General features: G+C 44.2%; 2 long non-coding RNA genes across 6 annotated transcripts; one reads left to right on the forward strand and one right to left on the reverse strand.

The window, feature by feature from the left end:
• Window positions 1-485: 485 nt before the first annotated feature.
• LOC138854491 (uncharacterized) lies at window positions 486-25,359 on the reverse strand. 5 transcript variants are annotated; one of them, XR_011393686.1, is made up of 4 exons: window positions 25,221-25,359; window positions 10,445-10,576; window positions 10,118-10,327; window positions 486-640 (listed from the first exon to the last, which is right to left on the reverse strand). It is a non-coding gene; the product is annotated as an uncharacterized lncRNA (long non-coding RNA). The 5 variants fall into 5 exon arrangements; XR_011393688.1 differs by lacking the exon at window positions 25,221-25,359 and adding an exon at window positions 24,540-24,679; XR_011393689.1 differs by lacking the exon at window positions 25,221-25,359 and adding an exon at window positions 12,672-12,778.
• Window positions 22,340-24,688, forward strand: LOC128699434 (uncharacterized). The gene is made up of 3 exons (XR_008408597.2): window positions 22,340-22,626; window positions 24,245-24,411; window positions 24,556-24,688. It is a non-coding gene; the product is annotated as an uncharacterized lncRNA (long non-coding RNA).
• Window positions 25,360-26,128: the final 769 nt, after the last annotated feature.

Raw genomic sequence — 26,128 nt, forward strand, 5'->3', positions numbered from 1 at the left:
AGTAGTTGTGGTGGTAGTAGTTGTGGTGGTGGTAGTCGTGGTGGTAGTAGTTGTGGTGGTGGTAGTCGTGGTGGTAGTAGTTGTGATGGTGGTAGTTGTGGTAGTGGTAGTTGTGGTGGTAGTAGTTGTGATGGTGGTAGTTGTGGTGGTGGTAGTCGTGGTGGTAGTAGTTGTGGTGGTGGTAGTCGTGGTGGTAGTAGTTGTGGTGGTAGTATTTGTGGTGCTGCAGGTATTACTACACTGTTTTATATGATAATTACACTGTGGTAACTGTAGCATATATTAGATTATTCTATATAACACATGGTGGGAACAACAGCTACACAGCAGACACACTAACTTCTGTGGGAAATTGTGTGTTTAATGTATACAATGTGGTGCTGTTGTGGCTCCAGCACCTCTGTGCTCACACAACCATTGCATGCATGCTACGGTCTGTAACATGCATTATAAACATCCTGAGTAAAGTTTATTCTTACCCTGTACTCCATCGCACAGGATGTGTTACATGAAGTACTGGAACGTGTCGGCCTGAGCTGGAAGATTCTTGTTGGCAGACATTGTCAAGTATTCCACTCTATGTTCGGCTGGAACTGCGACTGTAGAGGTTTCCTTCCAGCACAGCTGAAGTTACTATTACCTGGGGAATAACTTCGGGATAGACATGAGACACAGAAACATTATGAGACTTTTGCTAATTAGCGGCGTCTCGTTCCTCCAGAACTTAGTCAAGTTAACAGACGATGGAGGAACTGGAAGCGGATACATATGAGAATCAGTGACGTGAAGACGAGTTTCTGTGATTCCAATTCTGGTGGAGGAAGTAATGTGCCAGAGATTTACTTAAAAAAGCCGAGGTTGTGGAAGACAGTGTCAGGGGTGGCAATCAGGTCAGATTTTCAGCACATTCTTCTGGGTAGATAAATGGTTCGGAGAACCCACAAGTTGATAAATTAGACACGTGCAACACTTGGGTATCTTTATTGAGGAAACGTTTCGCCACACAGTGACTTCATTAGTCCATACAAAGCAGAATGGTAGAAAACAAGAGGAGTTTGACGTAATCAGTCCCTCAGCCTTGAGTCGACATAATCCATCAATCTTTTCAAGATTGATGGACTGATTGATGGATTGTTTATCCCTTTCGTAATCAAATTATTCCCTTCACTGTTGAGGACTGTCACGGTGGATGATTTGAGTTTCATAAATGTTCTGTGTCTGTGTGTTTCACACAAGTATAGGTGTTCTTCATCCGTGTTCTGTGTGTCAGACATGGAACACTGGTGCTCCACGTACAGTGGGCGGGGCTGTCAAAATAGGTGAGCTTAGAGCCAGCAGAATTTCCTCTCTGTAAAGTTGGTCAGTAAACGATAACTAGTCGAAGTTGATGTTAGGCTGAATAAGATCAAGGAAAACACTGGGAGGAAAGTGCAAGGTCAAGATTATCAGTGACCTTTCTTCGTAGGGGAGAGAGAGAGAGAGAGAGAGAGAGAGAGAGAGAGAGAGCTGATGTAGTTAACAGCTCATAGCTTATAATTAAAGTTAAGAATCTCTAGCCTAACCCTGTAAAACCTTGTGTAAAAAAGAGAAAGAGAGAAAGAGAAAGAGAGAGAGAATGTGAGTGTGTAAGAGAAAGGCCTAAGGGTGGGAAACTATGTTATTTGTGCTGGTAGCCTCCACAATACTTGTGCTCCCTGCCAGATAGACTTGCCCAGCTGTCAGTCTATAAGATAACAAACACTGATAACGATAAAGTCTGTATCTCGCCCTGACCAGACCAGTGACTCACCTACACATCCGTTCACTGCTGATAAAATACGTTAATATACCAAGCCACTTAGTTAATTACGATTATTTTAACATGTTTACAACTCACAGCTTGAAAGGGGAACCTTAGACGATGTTTCGGTCCACCCTGGACCATTTTTTTCTGGACGGGCCATGATAATGGTCCAAGACGGACCAAAATATCATCTCAACTGTTACATTATTTTCACTTCTCGGAGTATACATTCCCGGGGAAGAGCTTAACCCGTAAGGGTAATGAGGAGTGCGTGAGGTCTGATTCGAGGAAAAGGGGGATCGGGGAAGCTCTAGTTCCTTGGAACAAACACCCTAACAAACACCTCTTCATAACTCAGCTAATCTTCCTCTTAAAAATCGTTGTCATATTCACGACGTCATATTCTTTGTCATCATATTCACGACGTCATATTCTTTGCCATCATATTCACGATGTGTCACTGTCCTCGTTACAGTCATTTTCTTGATCTTAATTATTTAGGCCTAGTCATTTCCATTACTTGTTTATATGCTCATTTCAACCCTCATTCCCCCCCCCCCCGAGTCATTTTCTCGGCCTGCCTCATTCATTTTCACCATTATCCTATTTAAGCCGCAGCCACAGCATCATCACCACATTATCTACCACTTTCTTCCCATTAAAACGTTCAGCTTTCATCACTGGCATCATCACGTTCAGTTTCCATGGTTACCTCTCAGTTATGACAACAACAGGTGACATAGATATTGTTGCCAGTCATGTTCTGAAGAGAGAGAAAGAGAGAATTCACTTTCACTTACAGTCAGGCTCATTTTCACTATCATATTCAGCAGTCATGATTGGTTATCTTTGCTAGTGATGGTGACTAGTGACACTATCACTCACGTGATAACTGTTGTCATGACCCAGGTGATATCAGGTGATATGGAGAGAGAGAGAGGGAGAGAGAGAGAGAGAGAGAGAGAGAGAGAGAAAGAGAGAGAGAGAGAGAGAGAACCCGTCATAATCAAGACATTGACAAACACAACCAATACACCGCACATTATAACCACTCGCTACAAACATCCTGTTTGACTCGCTGTTCTCTGTCCTAGACGACACAGTTGCTTCCTTCCCCACCATCTTCTCCCTGTTGACACCATTTGCAATGTGTAGAGTCTGTGTACACTGCTCAACAGGAGGCGGTCACAACAGGCAGGCTATGTAAGCAGAACGGAAAGGAAGCAAGTCTACCCGGGTAGTCTTATAAACCGGATGTGAGAAGAGATAATAGCCTATTAATTTCATTATCTCCGCTATCACTAAGCTTCATTGAATCATGTAATGTTCTGAGCGTCCCTCACCTGCCCCAGAAGACAGGTATTATACCACAAGGCGGGCAGCCACTCGCTGCTGGCTCCTGCTTCACCTTATATTGATGTTTTTCAATACTTAATAAAATATACTCGCCTTAATTAATTTATTATAAATGTAAATGTTGAGGTACCAACGCTCGTAAAATATATGTAAAAAACCATAGTCTTCCTTCTGTAAAACCTGTCATTATTATTATTATTATTATTATTATTATTATTATTATTATTATTATTATTATTATTATTATTATTATTATTATTATTATTATTATTATTCGCAAGGGAACGCCGAATCCGTAGGGGTCATACAACACATGGGGGATGGTGAGGTAATAAGAACATAAGAAAGGAGGAACACTGCAACAGACCTACTGGCCCATGCGAGGCAGGTCCATGTCTCCTGCCGACTTAAGTCAATGCCCCAACTTAGTTAGGTTAGGTCACATTCACTTAAGGAGCACATCCACAACTCTATTACCAAACCAGTGCTTTCCTATATCCTTCCTGAATCTGAACTTTTCCAACTCAAAACCATTGCTGCGAGTCCTGTCTTGGCTAGATATTTTTTTAGTATGCTATTTACATCCCCTTTATTTATTACTGTCTTCCATTTATAAACCTCAATCATATCCCCGCTAATTCTACGCCTTTCTAGAGAGTGCAGATTCAGGGCTTCAGTCTATCCTCATAGGGAAGATTTCTGATACATGGGATCAACTTTGTCATTCTCCTCTGTACGTTTTCCAGAGCATTTATATCCATTCTGTAATACGGTGACCAGAACTGAGCAGCATAATCTAAATGAGGCCTAACCAAGGATATATAGAGCTGAAGAACAACCTGAGGACTCCTATTATTTATGCTTCTTGATATAAAGCAAAGGATTCTATTCGCTTTATTGCGAACACTTATGCACTGTTGTCTTGGTTTTAGATTACTGCTAACCAGAACTCCCAAATCCTTTGCACAATCCATAATATTAAGATCTACATTATTTAGTTTATATGTGGCACTGTTATTGTCCTGTCCAACATTCAGAACTTTGCATTTGTCTATATTAAACTGCATCTGCCACTTCTCCGACCACTGCATCAGTCTATTCAAATCTTCCTGGAGTGATCTAATGTCCTCGTCAGAAAGAATTCGACGGCCTATTTTGGTGTCATCGGCAAACTTGCCGATGTCGCTCTTTATGCCCTCATCTATGTCGTTTATGTAGATTGTGAACAGCAGGGGGCCCAACACTGACCCCTGTGGAACACCACTTGTGACGCTTCCCCACTCTGATTTCTCCACATTTATGCAAACTCTCTGCTGCCTATCTGTCAACCATGCCTCTATCCAGGAAAAAATTTCTCCTCCTATTCCATGTGGTTTAAGTTTCCTCAATAGTCTCTGATGTGGAACTCTATCAAAAGCCTTACTGAAGTCCATATATACAATATCATATTCATTACTATGATCTACCTCCTCAAATACCTTAGTGAAGAAAGTCAGTAATCAGGAAGAGAAAGAGCAGCTTCAATTCCTCGGATCAAGAGCCCTTCACCAGGGTCAAGTCACCTACCCTTTCTCAATGACACAAGTGTTGAGGCGAGAGATGGGCATCATTATGGCCGCTACTTCTGGTGGAATAATGTCACTTCACCCACATCTTCCTGCCTAGTGTAGGCCAGTGCCTGCCTAGTGTAGGTAAGTACCTACCTAGTGTAGGCCAGTACCTGCCTAGTGTAGGCCAGTATCTACCTAGTGTAGGCCAGTACCTGCCTAGTGTAGGCCAGTACCTACCTAGTGTAGGCCAGTACCTGCCTAGTGTAGGCCAGTACCTGCCTAGTGTAAGCCATTACCTATCTAGTGTAGGCCAGTACCTGCCTAGTGTAGGCCAGTACCTACGTAGTGTAGGTCAGTACCTGCCTAGTGTAGGCCAGTACCTGCCTAGTGTAGGCCAGTACGTGCCTAGTGTAGGCCAGTACCTACCTAGTGTAGGCCAGTACCTACCTAATGTAGGCCAGTACCTGCCTAGTATAGGCCAGTACCTGCCTAGTGTATGCCAGTACTTGCCTAGTATAGGCCAGTAGGCCTGCTGCAGTGTTCGTCCTTTCTTAATGATGTCTTAGTCCAGACTGAGACACAATTCTTTAGTTTGTCTTTACATTGCATCCTATGTGATGGAGTGTCGTAGCGAAACAGCTGTTCTTCCCACAGTGTAATGATCACATACAATAGTCTTACACTATGGGCCTTTCCACGGTGTGACTGTAGTTTACAACAGTCTCACACTCTGCATGATGATCTGAATCACGTGCGCTTCCAATTGCTTAAATGAGTACACCCTTTGTGCGGCTACCCTATCTTGTACAGTAGTTACATTATGGGAACACCCGCAGTGTGTGACTAACGTATTCGATACAGTAGTTACACTGTGTGAACTCCGGCAGGTACTTCATGATAGTTACACTGTGGGAACTCCGGCAGGTACTTCATGATAGTTACACTGTGGGAACTCCGGCAGGTACTGCATGATAGTTACACTGTGTGAACTCCGGCAGGTACTGCATGATAGTTACACTGTGGGAACTCCGGCAGGTACTGCATGATAGTTACACTGTGGGAACTCCGGCAGGTACTTCATGATAGTTACACTGTGGGAACTCCGGCAGGTACTGCATGATAGTTACACTGTGTGAACTCCGGCAGGTACTGCATGATAGTTACACTGTGGGAACTCCGGCAGGTACTTCATGATAGTTACACTGTGGGAACTCCGGCAGGTACTGCATGATAGTTACACTGTGGGAACTCCGGCAGGTACTGCATGATAGTTACACTGTGTGAACTCCGGCAGGTACTGCATGATAGTTACACTGTGGGAACTCCTGCAGGTACTGCATGATAGTTACACTGTGGGAAGACCACAGTGTCCGGCTACACTACAGAGCTTCCACGTGTATTAAATAATCCACAGGACGTCAGCTCTAATAATTTTCCACGAATATTCCACTGATATTTGTCCATCTTAATCTTAATAATTTCCACACCCTTTACCATGGTTCAGGACGAGCTAAAACACAGGAAAATGTGTCTGATGAGTCAGTCAACACTCGTTGCTTCAGTACTGATAAAATCAAGGAAAAAAAATCTTATCTCAGAACACAAACTCGAAAAAAACAGGAATTTTTGCCAGTTTTTTTTCTCTTGCTGTATCAAGAAATGTTTAATTTGGTCCTGGAGGACATGAGATTTTGGAAAAGTGGCATTTAAAAGTGGAAAATTTCCAATTGAAATACTCTGGGTTTTACCAGGTAAAGCTTTATGTTAACTTAGGTTAAAATAAGTTATTCAGTTTCTGGCAAGACAGCTATTGAACGAGTGATGGTGAATGTGTTTCTCTTTATACGGGTCATCCCACCTCGGTGAGAGACGGCCAATGTATTAAAAAAAAAAACGTATTTTGTCTTTCTCAAAGATCAGTTCCTACTAATTAAATATAATATTATTATGCCAGACACTGAGGTGATAAGTCGCGTCTCAACAACACTCATCTCGCGTCATTTCCTGTATATGAATTGCCTTAAAAGTTCCCATTTCCTTATGCAATGTTGCAGGAATTCGGAAATGTTAGGTAGAAATATTGTATTTATCGTTGTTAGGTAAGACACATATGCAACAGTTAGGTATCTTTATTTCGAAATGTTTCGCCTACACAGTAGGCTTCTTCAGTCAAGTACAGAAAAGTTGATAGAAGCAGAAGAGACTTGAAGACGATGTAATCAGTCCATCACCCTTAAAGTTTTGAGGTGGTCAGTCCCTCAGTCTGGAGTCGATGTGTTCAGTCCATCAATCTTGTAGAATGTACGAATTATACATTCTACAAGATTGATGGACTGAACACATCGACTCCAGGCTGAGGGACTGATTACCTCAAACTCCTCCTCTCCTTACGCCTTCCTCTTTGTATTGGACTGGTGAAGCCACTGTGTGGCGAAACGTTTCCTGAATAAAGATTCCCATATGCTGCATAAGTGTCTCAATCTTCAATATTGTATTTATCGCTGGACTCCGGTTCAACCATGTAGTGTCACTGCTGTAACTGTTAGTTACTACTACTGCTACCACCATCACTACTACCACAACCACTATCACAAATACCGCCACAACCACTTCTACTACTACTACTACTACTACCACTACAGCAACCACTACGACAACTACTACAACTATACACATGTGTGAGCCTCGTGGCTGACAGTTGCAGAGGAAATAACTTCACGTCTCGGTACGTCGACATTCTCCCTGGAATTAATCACCTCATACAGCTCAAACTGGTATTTATGTTAGTGTATGACCCGTACGGGTTTAAGAACATAAGAATGTAGGAACACTGCAGAAGGCCTACTGGCCCATACGAGGCAGGTCCTTATCAAAACGACATCTGTGGAAAAAGACACTTATGTACAGTTCAGGACATTTATTAAAGGAAACGTTTCGCCACGAGTGGCTTCTTCAGTCCTAATACAGAGAAAACTAAGAAAACATTTATATATATAGTGGCAGGAGTCAGGTGAGGTGACGCGTGGGGGGAGGTGGTAGTAGTCGTAGTAGTAGTAGTAATGGAACTAAGGAGGTGAGGCAAGAGAGGGACCTGCTGGCATCAAGTAACACCAGTTCCCAGGATGGGTAATATCCTCTTGCTTAGTAATTTTGAAATACTGTAACTACCGGATTTTTGCTTTATAGTGTTACTGACAGAAATTAGTGCAGCTTCAATGCATTTTCTCCGTCTTAAGTCGTCTTCTTTAATAACTAGTTTAGCTTCATTGAATTTCATGAGGTGTCCAACATCGTCTCTATGTTGAACACATGCGTTTTTGCGGTCATCATTTCTGCAAGCATTTTTGTGTTCTGCTATTCTAATGTCCAGAGTTCTGGCTGTTTCCCCTACATATACTTTGTCATACCCCCCACATGGTATAGTGTAGATTCCTGCACTTGTGCCAGAATCATGCTTGGGTTTTTGTATCAGGTTCCTAATAGTAGTTGACGAGCTGGTAGATATTTTAGCCAGTTTTCTGTCAAACATTTTTGAAACATTAGTGGCAACGTTGCTGACCGGTAAAACGATGTACCTTGGAGGCTTTTCTTCAATTTGATAGGTGTTGGTCTTGCTGAGGATACGTGTTGCACGTTTCCTGCAGTCACGTATGAAGTGTAGGGGAAAGTGTAGTGAACTAAAAGAGTTGGTGATGTATGTACATTCTTCTTCGAGGAACTGCGGACTGGAAATTCTGTAGGCTCTCAGAAAGAAGCCAATAACTACCCCTCTTTTAGTTCTTGTGTCATGGTGAGAGAAGAAATGTAGAAGATCATTCTTGTAGGTAGGCTTCCGGTAGACTTTAAAAGAAAGTTTATTTTCCCCTGTGCATAAGAGAACGTCGAGAAAAGGTAACTGGTTGTCCTTCTCCTCCTCTAGAGTAAATTTAATAGTAGGTTCCAGAGTGTTGATGGTGTTGAGGATGCCCTGTACGTCAAGATTTTTGGGTACAATGACCAAAATATCATCTACGTACCGCATCCAAGTAACTGAACGAGGGATGTTACTGAGGATCCTTCTTGATTCCAGGTCCTCCATATATAAATTGGCAAGAACTGCACTAAGGGGGGATCCCATGGCTAGTCCGAAGAGTTGTTTGTACTTCTTGTCCTCGAACCTAAAACAGTTATAACGAACACAAAGTTCGACAAGGCTCACAAAATCTTGGCGGGGTACAGGTAACTCTGTATCATCTTTAATCACCCTGCGAAGAAGATCAATGGCTTGATCAACTGGGACATTGGTGAATAAGGCAGTCACGTCAAAACTTGCAAGCTTCTTATCACTCATGTCGAGATCCCTGATACGGTTAAGGAGGTCACCCGAATGCTTTAGATGAGCCTGACTGATTGTACCCAGGAGCTTTGACAAATATTTCGCCAAAACTCCTGCTAGACTGTGAGGGGCAAAAATCCGGTAGTTACAGTATTTCAAAATTACTAAGCAAGAGGATATTACCCATCCTGGGAACTGGTGTTACTTGATGCCAGCAGGTCCCTCTCTTGCCTCACCTCCTTAGTTCCATTACTACTACTACTACTACTACTACTACTACTACTACTACTACTACCACCTCTACCCACGCATCACCTCACCTGACTCCTGCCACTATATATACGTGCGTTTTCTTAGTTTTCTCTGTATTAGGACTGAAGAAGCCACTCGTGGCGAAACGTTTCCTTTAATAAATGTCCTGAACTGTACATAAGTGTCTTTTTCCACATCTTGTCGGTATCACCATACCATTTCCTCAAAACGACATCTACCTAAAGCTACTCAAGAAATAACTCCCGTACCCCATGACACCAATCAAACCCAGCCCCTCCCACTCATATATTTGTCCAGTCTTTTCTTAAAGCTACCCAAGGTCCTAGCCTCTATCACCCCACTGGGAAGACTGTTCCACGCATCTACAACTCTGTTAGAAAACCAGTATTTACCTATGTCCTTTCTAAATCTAAATTTATCCAACTTAAATCCATTATTCCTGGTTCTTACCTGGTTCGACACCCTCAGTACTTTATTAATGTCTCCCTTGTTTATGCCCGTCATCCACTTATACACTTCAATGATATCTCCCCTCATTCTACGCCTCTCCAGAGAGTGGAGATTTAAGGCTTTAAGTCTATCTTCATACGGGAGGTTCCTTACACAGTAAATCATTTTAGTCATTCTTCTCTGTATGTTCTCTAATGAGTCTATGTCCATCCTGTAGTAAGGGGACCAAAACTGAGCAGCATAATCTAAATGAGGCCTCACTAGTGATGTATAGAGCTGTAAAATAACTTTTGGACTTCTCACAACCACTCCGTGTGTCTTTCAATATGATAATAATAATGATAATCTGTAGTGTAACCCTTATGCCTTAGAAAATGAGTAAATATTTACATATATATGCTCTTCCCACGAGCCCCCCTGGGATGGGGAAGATGGCAGACCAGAGGACTAGCTTCTCCCTATGAGCCCCGTGAGGGTAGAGAATGGGGCTAGGCCTGGGGATAGTTGGTCCCAGAAGATGAGGAGGTACTTGTACCTCCTCCCACAGCAGATATAGGTCTCAGACACTCCCAGGACAGGGAGCCAAGGCCGGGTCACAATCTGGAAAAGACCCGGACTGGGAGAGTGCCAGGGAATCAAGAAGAAGAAGAATTACATGACAGAATTTAATATATTTCAACAAAAACGACTGACTGGAATTTTCCTGAGGTTACTAACCTGAGATAAGAAACGAGCAAGAGGAAGACTGTTGTGTGCCAAGTGTGAGCAGTCTTGTAGAATGTGGAGCACCGTCAGAGCTGCGAGGGATCCCACACTCCGCCATCTGGCCTACCTCCTCCCAATCATAGTCTGGAAAACACGGAGAATTTGTTCTTGTCACATCCTTGAATTTGCAGACTAAGAACTTTTATACTTGATATTCTACCTTGGATCATTTCCGGGTCCAATGCTAGCTATGATATGCTAGCCTCTCGCCCTTCAGCATATCCTGGGGAGGGTGAGATCCTAGTTATGGTAAACTAGCATCTCATCCCCCAGGATCAGTTGGTTAACTCCAAGGTACCTGTTAACACCAAGGTACCTGTTTTCTGCTAGGTGAAAGGGGACAACAAGTGTACGGAGACTTACTCATACGTTTGTAGATGAATGGTTCAGAGAACCGACATGTTGATAAATTAGACACATGTGCAACTCTTGGGTATCTTTATTGAGGAAACGTTTCGCCACACAGTGGCTTCATCAGTCCATACAAAGGAGAATCTTGAAGAACAGGAGGAGAATGAGGTAATCAGTCCCTCAACCTTGAGTCGATGTGGTCAGTCCATCAATCTTGAATAGAAAAAAAAGACACTTCTGTATATTTATTACCAGAAATGTTTGACCATGAGTACCTTACTGAGATAACTTGTTATCCTGTGATCACGTGCTTATGAATGTTATCTTTACGTTATCACGAGCACCTTAGAACTGATTACTTCTTCCCCTCACCTACTCTCTCTCTCTCTCTCTTCTTGCCCTCTTTACGTCATTTATTTCTAGTAATTTCTTTCAGTCGTATTTGTTTGTGAAAACAAATAAATACTTCTTTTTATACCATCACTCTGAAGTATTTACCTCTCTAGTAGACATTTCTAACCTCACACAAGTCTGTCTAATGTAAGTAGTTAGTTCTCTCCTAAGCTAGATTCACTGAGGTTGAATACAACATCTATCCGTGCTGGTTCATCATTTGCTCGCATCCTTGTTGTTTATTTTACGTTTTGCCTGGGGAAATTCTCCCAGGTAGTCTCTAACCATATTTTTTTATATTTCTAGATGCCAAATTTCCCATTATATGTTTCTGATGAAATCCAGGCTACCCTAAACTTTTGCACTGGTCCTCTGCGCATTCTCTTCCTGTATCTTAGAAATGTGTGTGTGTGTGTGTGTGTGTGTGTGTGTGTGTGTGTGTGTGTGTGTGTGTGTGTGTGTGTGTGTGTGTGTGTGTGTGTGTGTGTGTGTGTGTGTGTGTATGTGTGTGTGTGTATGTGTGTGCGAGAGGAGAAATAGTGAGCTATACTTGGCTGTGTGTGCGAGTGTACACTTCGGGGAGGAAGCCGGTGGGACTGCTACACCAAGCCAGGAATACTCTGCTCCATCCTCTGCTTACATCCACTACCACCACACTACCACCACCACACTACCACTACCACCACACTACCACCACCACACTACCACTACCACCACACTACCACCACCACACTACCACTACCACCACACTACCACCACCACACTACCACTACCACTACCACCACACTACCGCACTTCCACCACCCCACTATACTACTACCACACTATTAACCCACTACCCCCACACTACATCAATCAAGCCGAGAGAAAAAAAAACACTAGCTAAGAACTGGAAGAAAAGTAACAAGAAACTAGCAAAAATTAGGCAAGAATTATGAAAAAAACCAAGGTGAATGTTAGATAGGAACTAACATATATAATTAGTTACCTATGTGAGCTTACGAGGGATGAGTTGTCTCTTTGGATTCTGTTAGTTAAGTATTATTCCCCCTGCTATACCTCGTACAACTCTGCGTACCCAGTATATTTGTACTCAGGGACGGACTTACTGTGAAACTAATGAATCTTAAGCTACAGGGCCCCTAATTCCGGAGGGGCCCAGACTCTATAATACATCCAACAAGATAAGCCGACTCTTGGATGTCACTACCGCCCGGCTCCGGCTGGGTTACAAGTATCTTTGGCAGGTTAAATCACCACCACCAGATGTAGACCAAACGAAATGTAAACTTTGTCTGATGGACTATTGTCACACCCTGCGTCATTATGTACTGGAGTGCGTCACACCCTGCGTCATTATGTACTGGAGTGCGTCACACCCTGCGTCATTATGTACTGGAGTGCGATAAAATTAATGAATTTAGAGACAACTCACTCAGAAATGTTCAAGATATGTCTGGGTATTTTATCCACAGTGGTGATGCAGTTCAGAGTCTCACACAGTGGCATACTACAAACTATTCTGGAAATATACCCTGACTTTGCTCGCTGTAAATAAAGCATTGTCACTTTTGTGTGTGTGTGCTCAGGTGACGTTATCGTCACCATTAAGAAAGCACACCCCCACACACCCACAACACACACACCCCCACACACCCACAACACACACACCCCCACACACCCACAACACACACACCCCCACACACCCACAACACACACACCCCCACACGCCCACAACACACACACACACACAAACACACCCACGACACACACACCCCCACACGCCCACAACACACACACACACACACCCACACACCCACAACACACACACCCCCACACACCCACAACACACACACCCCCACACGCCCACAACACACACACACACACCCACACACCCACGACACACACCCCCACACGCCCACAACACACACACACACACACCCACACACCCACAACACACACACACCCACACACCCACAACACACACGCACACCCACACACCCACGACACACACACCCCCACACACCCACAACACACACACACACACACACACACACACACACACACACACACACACACACACACACACACACACACACACATACACACACACACACACACACACATATGAAGCAAGAAAACAAGGGGAAAAAAAGCAATTGAAAGCATCATGAAAGTTATAGGAGAAGACGACATGGCCCAGCTGGAAAATTTTCGGAGAATAGGGGGGTTTGTAAAAAAAAGAACCCGACCAGTGAAAGTGACCTTCAAGGCAGAATCGACTCGGAACAGGATACTGCAGGAGAAAGCACGATTAAGGGACATGCCAGCATACAGGAAGGTGTATCTCGACCGCGACAGAACACAAGAAGAAAGGCAGCAACTAAGAAAGATGGTACAAAGGCGAAAGGAGGAAAGAGAGGGGATGGAGAAGACAGACAGGAGATCCCAGACACAGGAAGAAGATCATATACAACCTCCCTCACAGCTTCCTATAGAAGCCTCCCAACCAGGTCAACCCCAGTGCGCCAAACACTCTAAACCAAAACACCCATGCCACATCCAATGCCCCCACCCACTACATTACAAACTCCACCCCCACAGCAACCACCCATAGTTCCTTATCAGGTCTCCCACTTCCCCAACCCCAATACACCTCCCAGACCACAGTCTTAGAAAAGAAGTTGAAGGTGTGGTATACAAATGCAGATGGAATAACAAATAAGTATGAGGAGTGGCACGAAAGAATCAAGGAGACATCCCCAGAGATAATAGCACTCACAGAAACAAAACTCACCAGAATAATAAAAGATTCAATCTTTCCACCCGGATATCAAATCCTCAGGTAAGACAGAGGGAGGAGAGGGGGAGGAGGAGTTGCACTGCTCATTAAAAACCAGTGGGGTTTTGAGAAAATGGAAGGAATGGATGGCACGGGTGAAAGGGAATACTTAGTAGGAACAATCCAGTCTGAGGGACATAAGGTGATAATTGCAGTAATGTACAACCCACCACAGAACTGCAGGAGACCAAGAGAAGAATACGATGAGAGCAACAGAGCCATGGTCGACACACTAGCCGAGGTGACCAGGAGAGCACACATGGGGGGAGCAAAGTTGCTAGTTATGGGTGATTTCAATCACAAGGAGATTGACTGGGAAAACCTGGAGCCCCATGGGGGTCCCGAAACATGGAGAGCCAAGATGATGGATGTAGTACTGGAAAACCTCATGCATCAACATGTTAGAGACACTACCAGAGAGAGAGGAGAAGATGAACCAGCAAGACTGGACCTTGTATTCACCTTGAGTAGTTCAGACATCGAGGATATCTTGTATGAAAGACCCCTGGGAGCTAGTGATCATGTGGTTCTGTGCTTCGACTACATAGTTGAGCTCCAAGTGGAGAGAGTAGCAGGAATAGGGTGGGAAAAACCAAACTACAAAAGGGGGAACTACTCAGGCATGAGGAACTTCCTTCAAAACATTCAGTGGGAGAGGGAACTGACAGGAAAACTATGTGGCAACAAAATGCAAGGAGGCAGAGGAGAAGTTTGTTCCCAAGGGAAACAGAAATAATGGGAAGAACAGAACGAGTCCTTGGTTCACCCAAAGGTGTAGGGAGGCAAAAACTAGGTGTACTAGAGAATGGAAAAGGTACAGAAGACAGAGAACTCAGGAAAATAAAGAGATTAGCCGAAGAGCCAGAAACGAATATGCACAGATAAGAAGGGAGGCTCAGAGGCAATATGAAAATGACAGCATCGAAAGTCAAGACTGACCCGAAGCTGTTGTACAGCCACATCAGGAGGAAAACAACAGTCAAGGACCAGGTCATCAGACTGAGGATGGGTGATGGGGAATTCACAAGAAACGACCGAGAGGTATGTCAGGAGCTCAACACGATATTTAAAGAAGTATTTACAGTGGAAACCAGTAGGACTCCAGGAAATCAGAACAGGGGGGTACACCAGCAAGTGCTGGATGAGGTACATATAACCAAGGAGGAAGTGAAGAAGCTGCTATGCGAACTTGACACCTCAAAGGCGGTGGGACCAGACAACATCTCTCCATGGGTCCTTAAAGAGTGAGCCGAGATATTGTGTGTGCCATTAACAAAGATCTTCAACACATCATTTGAAACTGGGCAACTCCCTGAGGTATGGAAGATGGCAAATGTAGTCCCAAGTTTTAAAAAGGGAGACAGACATGAGGCACTAATCTACAGACTTGTATCACTAACGTGTATTGTATGCAAGGTCATGGAGAAGATCATCAGGAGGAGAGTGGTGGAGCACCTGGAAAGAAACAAGTGTATAATTGACAACCAGCACGGTTTCAGGGAAGGAAAATCCTGTGTCACAAACCTACTAGAGTTTTATGACAAGGTGACAGAAGTAAGACAAGAGAGAGAGGGGTGGATCGACTGCATTTTTTTGGACTGCAAGAAGGCCTTCGACACAGTTCCTCACAAGAGGTTACTGCAAAAGCTAGAGGATCAGGCATACATAACAGGAAAGGCACTGCAATGGATCAGAGAATACCTGACAGGGAGGCAACAGCGAGTCATGGTACGTGACGAGGTGTCAGAGTGGGTGCTTGTGACAAGCGGGGTTCCACAGGGGTCAGTCCTAGGACCTGTGCTGTTCTTGGTATATGTGAACGACATAACGGAAGGGATAGACTCAGAAGTGTCCTTGTTTGCAGATGATGTGAAGTTAATGAGAAGAATCAAATCGGATGAGGATCAGGCAGGACTACAAAGAGACCTGGACAGGCTACAAGCCTGGTCCAGCAACTGGCTCCTTGAGTTTAACACTGCCAAATGCAAGGTCATGAAGATTGGGGAAGGGCAAAGAAGACCGCAGACACAATACAGTTTAGATGGCCAAAGACTGCAAACCTCACTCAAGGAAAAAGATCTGGGGGTGAGTATAACACCGAGCATATCTCCTGAGGCGCACATCAATCAGATAACTGCTGCAGCATACGGGCGCCTGGCAAACCTACGGATAGCGTTCCGATACCTCAGTAAGGATTCGTTCAAGACTCTGTATACCATTTACGTCAGGTCCATACTGGAGTATGCAGCACCAGTTTGGAATCCTCACCTAGTCAAGCACGTCAAGAAATTAGAGAAAGTGCAAAGGTTTGCAACAGGGCTAGTCCCAGAGCTACGGGGATTGTCCTACGAAGAAAGGTTGAGGGAAATCGGCCTGACGACACTGGAGGACAGGAGGATCAGGGGAGACATGATAACGACATATAAAATACTGCGCGGAATAAACAAGGTGGACAAAGACGGGATGTTCCAGAGATGGGACACAGGCACAAGAGGTCACAATTGGAAGTTGAAGACTCAGATGAATCAAAGGGATGTTAGGAAGTATTTCTTCAATCATAGAGTAGTCAGACCGTGGAACAGCCTAGAAAGTGACGTAGTGGAGGCGGGAACCATACATAGTTTTAAGGAGAGGTATGATAAAGCTCATGGGGCAGGGAGAGAGAGGACCTAGTAGAAATCAGCGAAGAGGCGGGGCCAGAAGCTATGAATCGACCCCTGCAACCACAAATAGGTGAGTACAAATAGGTGAGTACGCACACAACCACTTCAAGCACGTCAAGAACTTAGAGAAAGTACAAAGGTTTGCAACAAGACTAGTTCAAGAGCTAAGGGAAATGTCCTACGAAGAAAAGTTAAGGGAAATCGGCCTGACGACACTGGAGGACAGGAGGGCTAGGGAGACATGAAAACGACATACAAAATACTGAGTGGAATACACAGTGGACAGAGACAGGATGCTCTAGAGGTGGGACACAGACACAAGAGGTCACAATTGGAAGTCGAAGACTCAGATGAGTCAAAGGGATGTTAGGAAGTATTTCTTCAGCCACAGAGTAGTCAGGAAGTGGAATAGTTTGGCAAGTGATGTAGTGGAGGCAGGAACCATACACAGTTTTAAGACGAGGTACGATATAGCTCATGGAGCAGGGAGAGAGAGAACCCAGAAGCGGTCAGTGAAGAGGCGGGGCCAGGAGCTGAGTCTCGACCCCTGCAACCACAAATAGGTAAGTACACACACACACACACTGTCCAAAAATGCTTCTAAATTTATAGTCAACTATGACCTGAATTTCCCTGGGGCTCCTGTGCCTTCAGGCTGACAGGCAGACAGACAGACAGATGTCTTTCTGTCTGTCTGAAGGTTGAGGTTAGAATCCACTGCCATTCTCATTGTTGATCCAAGAGCTCATATTGACGTGGAAAGCCTACATATAAATTCCAGCTCACCCTCTCCCTGCTCCATGAGCTTTATCATACCTCATCTTAAAGTTATGTATATTGATCCTGCCTCCACTACACCACTCTCCAGATTGTTCCACTTCCGGACAACTCTATGACTGAAGAGATACTTCCTAACATCCCTGTGAGTCGTCTGAGTCTTCAACTTCCAGTTGTGACCCCTTGTTGCTGTGTCCCCTCTCTGAAATATTTTGTGTTAATGTTCTCGTGTTCTTCATGTGTTCTTTCGATGTTATGATGTTTTTGCCCTGTCACCTGTGTTATTCTGGTCTCCTTTATTCACAGCTGACGTTCTTGTCCTCATAAATATTGGAGGTTGAACTCCAGCAACCATTTCTTTAAAAGGTCTTGCATCATGTCCACAGAGAAAGAGAGAGAGAGAGAGAGAGAGAGAGAGAGAGAGAGAGAGAGAGAGAGAGAGAGAGAGAGAGAGAGAGAGAGAGAGAGAGAGAGAGAGAGAGAGAGAAAGAGAGAGATGTATTAAAGCTGGGTTTTCCCATACTCTGGCACAGTGCCACCCTCTCTCTCTCTTCCCTCACTCTAGCTCTCTCTCTGGAACACCTACACCCACATAAACCAGGTTTATTCTGGCATATACCTGACAACACTATACTATTTGGTCACCATATCTGCTTCGTATATACAGTGTTTGTTGAATTAATTAATGCTGATATCTGCTCCTCACTTTCTGTCAATATGACATCCAGTGTTGCTTCACTCCCTGTTATGTTGCGTCAATCCCTGTTATGTTGCGTCACTCCCTGTTATGCTGCGTCACTCCCTGTTATGCTGCGTCACTCCCTGTTATGTTGCGTCACTCCCTGTTATGTTGCGTCACTCCCTGTTATGTTGCGTCACCCCCTGTTATGTTGCGTCACTCCCTGTTATGCTGCGTCACTCCCTGTTATGCTGCGTCACCCCCTGTTATGTTGCGTCACCCCCTGTTATGTTGCGTCACTCCCTGTTATGCTGCGTCACCCCCTGTTATGTTGCGTCACTCCCTGTTATGTTGCGTCACTCCCTGTTATGTTGCGTCACTCCCTGTTATGCTGCGTCACTCCCTGTTATGTTGCGTCACTCCCTGTTATGTTGCGTCACTCCCTGTTATGTTGCGTCACTCCCTGTTATGCTGCGTCAATCCCTGTTATGTCGCGTCACTCCCTGTTATGCTGCGTCACTCCCTGTTATGTTGCGTCACTCCCTGTTATGTTGCGTCACTCCCTGTTATGCTGCGTCACTCCCTGTTATGTTGCGTCACTCCTTGTTATGTTGCGTCACTCCCTGTTATGTTGCGTCGCTCCCTGTTATGCTGCGTCACTCCCTGTTATGTTGCGTCACTCCCTGTTATGTTGCGTCACTCCCTGTTATGCTGCGTCACTCCCTGTTATGTTGCGTCACTCCCTGTTATGCTGCGTCATTCCCTATTATGTTGCGTCACTCCCTGTTATGTTGCGTCACTCCTTGTTATGTTGCGTCACTCTCTGTTATGCTGCGTCACTCCCTGTTATGTTGCGTCACCCCCTGTTATGTTGCGTCACTCCCTGTTATGTTGCGTCACTCCCTGTTATGCTGCGTCAATCCCTGTTATGTCGCGTCACTCCCTGTTATGCTGCGTCACTCCCTGTTATGTTGCGTCACTCCCTGTTATGTTGCGTCACTCCCTGTTATGCTGCGTCACTCCCTGTTATGTTGCGTCACTCCTTGTTATGTTGCGTCACTCCCTGTTATGTTGCGTCGCTCCCTGTTATGCTGCGTCACTCCCTGTTATGTTGCGTCACTCCCTGTTATGTTGCGTCACTCCCTGTTATGCTGCGTCACTCCCTGTTATGTTGCGTCACTCCCTGTTATGCTGCGTCATTCCCTATTATGTTGCGTCACTCCCTGTTATGTTGCGTCACTCCTTGTTATGTTGCGTCACTCTCTGTTATGCTGCGTCACTCCCTGTTATGTTGCGTCACCCCCTGTTATGTTGCGTCACTCCCTGTTATGTTGCGTCACCCCCTGTTATGTTGCGTCACTCCCTGTTATGTTGCGTCACTCCCTGACACTAGAGTCAGAAGCGAGAGGTGATGTGAAAAATGTGCCTCTGTACCAGGCAGGTCACATGGTAGGATACATGACAGGACACATGACAGGACACATGACAGGACACAAGGCAGGACACATTACAGAATACATAGCAGGACACACGACAAACGTCAAATTTATTTTTTAAGCTGGTAGAAGACACATTTGCAGATGATGGTAAAAGGCACATAAGCAGATGTTGACAGAAGACACGTGGACACTTACTGAGGACACAGCAGCTCCTCAACTGGAGAGTGGTGATTCACACTGTGTGGGGCAGGAAAAACAATGTGTGGACCAGGTCAAGGACCACCTCTGTACCTCAGAGCTGGCGGTACAGCAGGTGATGCTGGACCATCTGTATCAGTGATGGTACAGCATCACTGATACGGGTGATGCTTACAGGCCTGTATCAGTGAGGGTACAGCAGGTGATACTGGATAACTTCATCAATGTTCTGGATTGAAAGGTGACCTTAGATGACCTTATATGACCTTAGATGGCCTTATATGACCTTAGATGACCTTAAAATACAATACAAATCATCATATGTTAAGACAACCATAGAATGGCAATATTGCCTAACTTGGAACGTATGATATACAGATTATACCTTCCCCGTGTATGATATACAGATTATACCTTCCCCGTGTATGATATACAGATTATACCTTCCCCGTGTATGATATACAGATTATACCTTCCCCGTGTATGATATACAGATTATACCTTCCCCGTGTATGATATACAGATTATACCTTCCCCGTGTATGATATACAGATTATACCTTCCCCGTGTATGATATACAGATTATACCTTCCCCGTGTATGATATACAGATTATACCTTCCCCGTGTATGATATACAGATCATACCTTCCCCGTGTATGATATACAGATTATACCTTCCCCGTGTATGATATACAGATTATACCTTCCCCGTGTATGATATACAGATTATACCTTCCCCGTGTATGATATACAGATTATACCTTCCCCGTGTATGATATACAGATTATACCTTCCCCGTGTATGATATACAGATTATACCTTCCCCGTGTATGATATACAGATTATACCTTCCCCGTGTATGATATACAGATTATACCTTCCCCGTGTATGATATACAGATTATACCTTCCCCGTGTATGATATACAGATTATACCTTCCCCGTGTATGATATACAGATTATACCTTCCCCGTGTATGATATACAGATTATACCTTCCCCGTGTATGATATACAGATTATACCTTCCCCGTGTATGATATACAGATCATACCTTCCCCGTGTATGATATACTGATCATACCTTCCCCGTGTATGATATACAGATCATACCTTCCCCGTGTATGATATACTGATCATACCTTCCCCGTGTATGATATACAGATCATACCTTCCCCGTGTATGATATACAGATCATACCTTCCCCGTGTATGATATACAGATCATACCTTCCCCGTGTATGATATACTGATCATACCTTCCCCGTGTATGATATACAGATCATACCTTCCCCGTGTATGATATACAGATCATACCTTCCCCGTGTATGATATACTGATCATACCTTCCCCGTGTATGATATACTGATCATACCTTCCCCGTGTATGATATACTGATCATACCTTCCCCGTGTATGATATACTGATCATACCTTCCCCGTGTATGATATACTGATCATGCCTTCCCCGTGTATGATATACTGATCATACCTTCCCCGTGTATGATATACTGATCATACCTTCCCCGTGTATGATATACTGATCATACCTTCCCCGTGTATGATATACTGATCATACCTTCCCCGTGTATGATATACTGATCATACCTTCCCCGTGTATGATATACTGCTCATACCTTCCCCGTGTATGATATACAGATCATACCTTCCCCGTGTATGATATACTGATCATACCTTCCCCGTGTATGATATACTGATCATACCTTCCCCGTGTATGATTTCTCTTAGCACCACACAGATATATTCTTGTATAACCTTCTTTATGAACATACATATACAACAGTATACTTTAGCGTATACTCAAGAGGGTTTTAAGTATATCCATCACGCCTCTGTTACCAAAAGATATAGGCCTATAGGTATGGATGTGGGACAGTGTAAGACAGTGCAGGACAGTGTGGGACAGTGCAGGATAGTGTGGGACAGTGTAGAAACAGTGTGGACTTCATATACATAGGAATATGTAACGCAAAACTCACGTGGAGACAAAGAGAGTTTGACCTCTAACAGCAACTTTCTTCAGCATGTCCACTGAAGAGGACCTCAGAGAGCGAAATACATAGCCCATTTTAAATCCGTCACTTCAGATTCATCTGTATGTAAGTTTTAATTTACACTAAGTGTCTCAGGCAACATAAACGGGACGAACAGGAACCAACAGTAAGATAAACAGGAGCAAACAGGTGTCAAAAGAGAGAAACAACAGCAAGAGAAACAAAGGTAAACAGGTGTAAGCCAACAGGGAGAAATCTAACAGAACAGCAAGAGAAACAGAGGCAAACAGGTGTAAACGAACAGGGAGAAATCAAACAGAAGAGTAAGATCAAGAAACAGGTGTAAACGGTAAGACCAGTGAGAATATTGGAACTATGAGAAGACAACCTCATCCTGGGCTCTACTGCACCTCACAGAATTATTTATAAGATCTAGGTCAACACACATATTAGGCGTGCCCATTGACGTGTGGCACCATTCTGTGGTACTGAGTGGCCATGATGTGGCCCTCTTAGTGGCCAGGATGTGGCCCTCTTAGTGACCAGGATGTAGCTCTCACAGTGGCCACGTTGTGGTGTTACTAGTGGCCATGGCGTGTACCAGTACTGGCCATATATATGGACTAGTTATTAACCACATTATGGACAATGTAGTGATCAGAATGTGACTTCTTAGAAGACATTTTAATGGTCAGTTAGTGAATATATCCTGGAGGATTTATTGGACATATTATGGTGTTGGAAGATCCAGCATACCAAGAATATTTTAACACAAGTCAAAGGTACTTACTAGAAAGTATAAGTTTTTGGAGTAAGGGGCAAGCTTGGCCAACTCATACTTTCAACTAAGACGTAAGTTGAAGGCGCCTTCTGCACCCTTCGTCACACGTCAAAGAGACTAAAGATTCAGATTTTACCTTCAAGGTGGCTAGTTTATTGTGCGCCTCATCCTGTGGACGGTAGCGCAAGTACTGTCTCTGGAGTTTGTCGTTACACGAGCAGAACCATGCTTGTGGTGTGTCGTCTGCAGTGTTTGTAGTTACAGAAGCAGAGTTATGCTTGTGGTGTGTCGTCTGCAGTGTTTGTAGTTACAGATGCAGAATTATGCTTGTGGTGTGTCGTCTGCAGTGTTTGTCGTTACAGAAGCAGAGTTATGCTTGTGGTGTGTCGTCTGCAGTGTTTGTAGTTACAGATGCAGAACTATGCTTGTGGTGTGTCGTCTGCAGTGTTTGTCGTTACAGAAGCAGAGCTATGCTTGCGGTGTGTCGTCTGCAGTGTTTGTAGTTACAGAAGCAGAACTATGCTTGTGGTGTGTCTTCTGCAGTGTTTGTAGTTACAGAAGCAGAACTATGCTTGTGGTGTGTCGTCTGCAGTGTTTGTAGTTACAGAAGCAGAACTATGCTTGTAGTGTGTCGTCTGCAGTGTTTGTAGTTACAGAAGCAGAACTATGCTTGTGGTGTGTCGTCTGCAGTGTTTGTAGTTACAGAAGCAGAACTATGCTTGTAGTGTGTCGTCTGCAGTGTTTGTAGTTTCAGAAGCAGAACTATGCTTGTGATGTGTCGTCTGCAGTGTTTGTAGTTACAGAAGCAGAACTATGCTTGTAGTGTGTCGTCTGCAGTGTTTGTAGTTACAGATGCAGAACTATGCTTGTGGTGTGTCGTCTGCAGTGTTTGTAGTTACAGATGCAGAACTATGCTTGCGGTGTTCTGTGCAACAAACTACCGCCACATGGCTGCAAACCCACTGAAAGACACAACCGCCTCGTCCAAGGGTCAAGATGACAGTCTCCATGATGGCGTTGTTTTGAAATGTAAATAAGTTAGAAGCCATTATTTATATAATGACTCACGGGTCTTTAAGTACATAACAACGGTAATGTCACGTTTAGTGACGCCATGCATAGTAACTCTACAAGATTTTAGTTGTTAGTGACGGTTGTCAATAAAATATATTAATATTCAAGCAAGAAAATGCTGCCAGGACAGCGGTTTCATTACTGAGGTACCCAAGGACAGCCAGAGACACCCAAGGACACCTAGGGACACCCAGGGATACCTACTGACACCCAGGGTGTTTGTAAATTAAAGGCACTTACTATATAAATGTCCGGACTAAAGACAGTTATAATAAGACAAATGGACTGCTAGTGTAGACGATGTGACGATCAGAATGTAATGCTGAGCCGAAAATTAATAGAAACAATGAAGACAATGATCCGAGTGACTATAGTGACAATGGACGTCGTATTGGAAGACAAATAGTTAACAATGTCATCGTCAGTATTATCATCAGGATCACCTTCATTCACCACCATATCAGTTATTTCACCATCGGTCGTTGAATAAAAAACTGGAGCCTTATTGTCGATGTTAAGAATCTCATTGATATTCCTTTCTTCAGGTTACTGACGAACTCCAAGATATACATAAGTATACACGAAGGATACAAAGGAGGAACAAGTAAGTTTTATTGTCTGGTGTTCGACGTTCAGGGAAGGACGAGGTTACGAACTCTCTGAGGAAGAGCTTCCTGGAGTGTTAACAAGTGGACTGAGTAACAGATAACAGGTAGACTAATATTTTAATCAATGTAACGTGGAAAAACTTGCAATGTTGAATACAACGGCTAGGAAAAATTGTTCTAACTTCATAAATAATTACTGTTTTCACTTTTCCTGATTCCTGATAAAGCTTACCTAGCCTTTCCACCAGCCAGGGAGACCAGAGTCAACAGTCGTGACGAGGGAGAGCGATGGTACAGGACTCGACGACACAGTTTGAAACTGAAGGATAAGTGCAGAGTTATGCTGTGTCTCTACAACTGTGGTATAGGAGAATCTCACGTGTACCATCTTCAGTGTTTGTTGTTACAGTAGCAGAGCTATGATGATGATGATGTCACTCTTTCAGTGTTCTTAGATACAGACACAGCTATGTTCATGGTACATGCAGAACAAGCCACATAGAGATAGAAATCTTTATCTCTAGATGTCTTCTTCCTTGCCTCAGAGAATTTCCCCTCCTATCTGTTGCTGTCTTGCAACACTACATAGCTCCTGACGACGCAACAGCCTGAAAGACCAAAAGCTAAATATTTGTAGCCCTATGTGGCTCGTTCGACATTGTTAAGATCGCCTGTCTGCGATTCTGCAATATATATATATATATATATATATATATATATATATATATATATATATATATATATATATATATATATATATATATATATATATATATATATATATATATTCACAGCAGCAGGTATGAGGATACAGGTGTCACAACAACAGCAGGTGTCGAGGACTCAGAACTTACACACGCCAAGAAGGCTTCCAAATGAAAGGAAGAACAAGGACATCTGTGTTATGTCTTACTTTACTGTTCAGTTATTGGTAATTGTGGTGACGCTGGTAGATGGTGACACTGTCAAGTGATGGTGGTGACACCATCAGGCGTCAACACTCTCAGGTGGTGGTGGTGACACTGCCAGGTGGTAGTGGTGACATAGTGTCGGCAGGTGGTGGCTGGAGGCCAGGGCTACGAGACTTGCTTAACCCACTACACTTTCTGCCTCAAGAGGCCTCTGATGCATAGTAATTTCCCTCCATCTGCTCCTCCAGCAGGGCCTTCTGGGCGCCTCACCGTCCCTGTGGCAGACCAAGAAGGACGTAAGAGGGCGCATATATAAATATACCGACGATTGAAGTTGTGGTACTGTCTTGATACCCTGAAACACCAGCGTATTTAGTCACGAGTACCAGTGTCTCTCCTTAAAGGTCTTTCTCCACCTGGTATATATAACCTCGCCCTCGAAGTGAGTGTTGAGGGTCATGCTCCTGGCTACCCTGTGTACTAGATGTGTGGAGGATGACCTCACGTGTCGTGGTTAGGAGGGGGGGGGTTAGCAGCTCTGAGGTCAGCTACGTGAGGTGAGAATCTACCTCAGCTACAGCCCAGTTGGCTGGCTAGCAGATCTTACTCACAAGCCGTTTTCCTTCGTCCCGTAAACTTTCTAATGCTGAATGATCCAGGCACAAACATGGCTTATGAACCAGGTACTGTGGCTGGTACCAGCCTGGTACACCAGGCACTGTAGCTGGTACCAGCCTGGTGAGCCAGGTACTGTGGCTGGTACCAGCCTGGTGAGCCAGGTACTGTAGCTGGCTGGTACCAGCCTGGTACACCAGGTACTGTAGCTGGTACCAGCCTGGTACACCAGGTACTGTAGCTGGTACCAGCCTGGTACACCAGGTACTGTAGCTGGTACCAGCCTGGTGAGCCA

Source organism: Cherax quadricarinatus, chromosome 61 (assembly GCF_038502225.1).
Source record: "Cherax quadricarinatus isolate ZL_2023a chromosome 61, ASM3850222v1, whole genome shotgun sequence".
Lineage (NCBI taxonomy): Eukaryota > Metazoa > Arthropoda > Malacostraca > Decapoda > Parastacidae > Cherax > Cherax quadricarinatus.